Below are 5,000 nucleotides of genomic sequence, written 5' to 3' on the forward strand. Positions count from 1 at the left end.
GTATTATCAGTTTTATGAATGAATATTGTTATTATAGTCGATTTTTTTCCGCTGGTGTAAAATTCGTCAGATATAATACACCTGGCTGAGGAAGGACACAGAGGATGTTTTTAAAACAATCTCTCCACACAACAAGTTATTTCGAACATTTCCATTCTCTCAAAAAGATTATGAACAAATATAAGAGCAAACTAGACCAAAAGGAAATAATCACCTAGCATTAATATAAAGAAAACAAGAGAAATGAAAAATTAGTGCTATTGTCAATTTTTTCTATCGTTAATGTTTATGAGTAAGTGTTTAGCGATTTGTTAGGGTTTAGTGAGTAAGCGTTTAGTGAATGTTTATGAGTAAGTGTTTGATGAATGTTTAGGGTTGAGTGATTGTTTAATGTGTCAGTATTCAGTGAATGTTTACCGAGTCTTTAGGGTTTAGTGAATGTTATGTGAATGTTATTGAATGTTTATTGTGAAAGTATTCAGTGAATGTTTTGTCTTTAGGGTTTCAATGAATGTTTTGTGAATGTTAAGTGAGCTTTAAGTGAATCACTTGTGAATGGTAGTGTTTAGTGAATATTTAGTGTGTAAGTATTCAGTGAGTGTTTAGGGTTTTAGTGAATGTTTTGAGAATGTTAAGTGAGCGTTTAGTGAATGTCTTGTGAATGTTAGTGTTTAGCAAATGTTTAGTGTGTAATTGTTTACTAAGTTTTTAATGAGTGGATGTTCATTCACTGTTTAGTATTTAATAAGTATTTAGGGTTTGGTAAGCATTTAGTATTTAAATGAGTGCTTAGGGTTTAGTGAGTGTTTAGTGTTTAATTAATGTTTTGGATTAAGTGAATGTTTAGTGAATGTTTACCGAGTGTTTGGGCTGTAATGAGTATTTAGTAAATTGGTGTTTTAAGTGTTTAGTGAGCATTTAGTGTATAGTGAGTGCTAGTGAGTGTTGGGTATTCAGTGTTTTGTGTTACTGAGTGTGTGTATGTTAAGTGAGTGTGTTTGTGTGTTTGTATGCGTGTGTATGGTGAATGTATGCAAGTGTGAGTGCTTACTGAGTAAGTGCATCGTGAGTGTTAGTGTTTAGTGATTGTACTACATTACTGTTTAGTTAGTGGTTCGCTACTGTATGCAAAGAAAGTCCTGTATTTACACAGGAACCATTTATGCTTGACACTTCTTAGATCCAAGAGCAGATGCTTAGGCCTTGACCACAATGGTTGGAGTGCTTAGGCCTGTTTTCGTAAGGTAATTTTTCTCTGTGAAATTGGGTCGAATAATAATAATAATAATAATAATAATAATAATAAAAAGTAATAGCAATAAAATATAGTAATAAGACGTGGACCGAGACCTTTCTATATGACCTTCCGAAGTCCCTCTCGGCAGGGAGATCGCTACTCCAGTGATTGACGCCCTATGCCTTGCCCACAGCTGACACATTTGCACATTCGGTTGTCCGATTTTTATGACTGTTTGAGACGCATTATAAATCATATTAGCAATGGTAAATACATTGAACAAACGTGAGGATATATGATGTTAATGCCTGTCTACTGGATATAATGAACAATTAAAGTAAAAATATTACTAGGGAGAAAATTAGAAGAATAATGGTCGTCAAAGCCAGCATCGATAGAATGTATTGAAACACATTTTATAGGCTGCCTGTGGTGCCTGCCGGCGGGAAGTTAAGAGACAAACATAATCAACTGGCTTTAAACATCAAACTGCGTATCATTTTTATTTGAGTTTAGATTTTCTTCCCTGAAGATATATGGTACCAGATACTCGGTAATCAATTTGAGTGAGGCAGCCGAAAATAAGTGGATTAGATAATTGACATGATATTATAGACCAACTTAATAGAATGGGTGAAAATGTTTTAATGTTTATAGTTAGCCGCCTATACTGAACAATTCATTTACATTTCCGTTTCCAGTAATTCTTTGTGGTGTGATACAGCATTTCTTTGTGAATGTGCGGGTGTTAAAACGGCTCTTTATGATGGGACTTTGGTCTTAATATCAATCGAACTCCCATATGCGATAAAAATTTCATTTCATCCACACGAACCAACAGCAACTAAAGAACAATTCAGTTATGATAAGACATGTTGGGCTACGAACCTCGACATGGCTGCAGTGCCCTAACTATAGGCAAAAAAAGAAAATGACCAATGACGCTATTAAAATGAGAACACTTATGTTGCATTTCGCTTTTTAGAGGAATTGAGAGTGGCCACCAAATGACCTGGTTTGTTTTAATTGTTCAAAAAAATGGCTCAAGCACACATACTTGTAGCTGTTGTCACTTGTGCCCCCTCCCCCCCTTCCCAGACAAAATAAAACTACTTTGTTGGGTTAATAATAAACTACACCAAAGGATAGTACTAATATTATATATATATATATATATATATATATATATATATACATACATATCATCTATATATATATATATATATATATATATATATGTGTGTGTGTGTGTGTGTGTGTGTGTGTGTGTTTGTGTGTGTGAAACTATAGAAAGTAGACCACGCCTACTATGAGATTCAGGGCCTCTGTAACACGGTTTTTTCGCAATAACTTTTTATCTACGCATTTCATAAATATAATAACGCTTATTCAGAATACACATTATATCTACACATAAATTTTGACTGTATTCTGCATTACGTAGGTTGAATAAATTTGGTAATTATAATGTAAAAGTGACTTTTTTTGAAGACGGGCCAACTTACTCATAGACAAGGTTTCGAACGCACTCGTTACGTAACTTATGACAGCATTTCTTCCCTCTTTCTCGATGGATGATTGGCTATACGTAACGAAGGCTAGACCTCTGGCAACAATGACATATAAATTTAAATACAAGCAAAGCAGTACACCTTTATGAACTCTGAAACCTCTCCAGTGATGATTGTCATAATGAACAAACCAACAAAATATGCTAATAAATACAAAATCAATTCAATTATTAGTCTAACTCCCAAAATAAGTGTCCTAAGAAATTTCAGTCAACTTTATAGGTCACAATCAGATTGTCAAGATGTAGGGAATAGTTGGTTATTTTCAAAAACATAGTAGACAAGCTTGATTTGATAACTGCTATATCCAATGTCAAGCAATTTTTATTTATTGGCTATCTACCTATTTACTGAAAAAAATAGCCGGTACCGTATTTTGGCCTTAAACCTTCACCAATAATTATCGTCAGAATGATGACTTCATGAGGCTCCACCCACTTTGGCATCGTTATAATTCAGGATAACACTGAAGGCTATCATGGGCATTGTTGGATTAGAAAATTTAACTTCTGGCTATAAAAACTCATTTCTCGAGTAGTTGTAAGAAGTGCTAAATGATCCTCAAGGATCCCAGCAGTTGGACTAAACGTTTAGTTCATGTATATTACTGCTATTACTTCAGTAGTATTACTAAGCTAGCACAGATACCCCACCCACTTCTATGTATCGTTCCGCCATTCACAAAGTCTTTATATCCAACACGGTCGTAGGGCCTAAAGAAGAAAAAAAATTATATCGGATGATCTGTTGGTCTGCTGGAGATTTTAGCACATATAAGCTTGTATTTACTTTGGATAAAAATCTTATTTTAATAAAAATAGTTATTTAAGACTGTTTACATACAATTTCTCTCTTTCTCTCTCTCATGGTGGCATAGTGAATAGTTAATGGAAATGTTCAAAATCCTGAATGACATTATAGGTATTATAATCATGTTACGCTAAATACAAATCAGACCATAAACATTGGATTTAAACTAGAAACTGAATAATTACCTATTCAGGCTATAGTAAGTATGGCCAAGGGCTTTCTCTTGACTGTATAAAGTTGCAGGTCATAAGACAAATGCAGTTTTGCAACTACGGGAACAATTCCAAATCCTGTTAGCCATTCTTGACTGCTATGGGTTTCAGAGCCGATGGAACAAGGTGAATGAGTTTCTGTCTGGTGGATGGGCGGGGCAACATTTCATAAAACGGTGTTTACCTTGCTTACGTAATGAACGTTTTTCGACTCTTGGCTCGTAACCATTGGGCATGGCGTCGGCTAGATAATTTTTACTCTATAAAAATTAAAACTATCGGGTTTAGGTTATTGATAATACTGACAAAATTTGTGTGTGGTTGTAAAATATACATATGTCAACTTTCAGCTACATCCGATGCTTTGATAAGGAGCAAAGTCCAAAAAACCGTGTTACAGAGGCCCTGAATCTCATAGTAGTAAGTCTCATACATAGTTTTTTATATAGATGTGATGGAATTAATGAAGTGAAATATTCCATATGTTAATAGGAATTTTAAAAAATAACTCCGGCAGTAATTCTTATCCTGAAACATCGCAATATTTCTTGAATTTTTTGCCTTTCACATTTTATCAAGCTCACGATTTTCATATAATTACCATATTCCTAATATTAATATTGCCCTATGATAGATTTTGAATCATTTCAAGGTGTCCCATCTCTCCCTTCCAATCGTAGGTTATGTCTGTGAAGGGGTAACCACCTACTAAAATGTCTGGCATTACCATCAGAGCATTCTAGGATGTGCAGTGCTTTTGTAGTACAAATTTTACTTGGTATCTCCAATATTGGATGCAGATCCTGTCTCCCCCTCCCCCTCCCCACTCGTTGTGTGGTGTCTGTCAGGGGTAACCACCCACTAAAATGTCTGTCATTACCATCACGGCATTCTAGGATGTGCAGTGCTCTTGTAGTACAAAATTTACTTAGTATCTCCAATATTGGATGCAGATCCTGTCTACCCCTCCCCCTCCCCACTCGTTGTGTGGTGTCTGTCAGGGGTAACCACCCACTAAAATGTCTGTCATTACCATCACGGCATTCTAGGATGTGCAGTGCTATTGTAGTACAAATTTTACTTGGTATCTCCGATGTTGGATGCAGATCCTGACTTCCCCTCCCCATTCGTTGTGGGGCGTCTGTCAGGGGGTAACCACCCACTAAAATG

Source organism: Macrobrachium nipponense, chromosome 30 (assembly GCF_015104395.2).
Source record: "Macrobrachium nipponense isolate FS-2020 chromosome 30, ASM1510439v2, whole genome shotgun sequence".
NCBI classification, from domain to species: Eukaryota; Metazoa; Arthropoda; class Malacostraca; order Decapoda; family Palaemonidae; genus Macrobrachium; species Macrobrachium nipponense.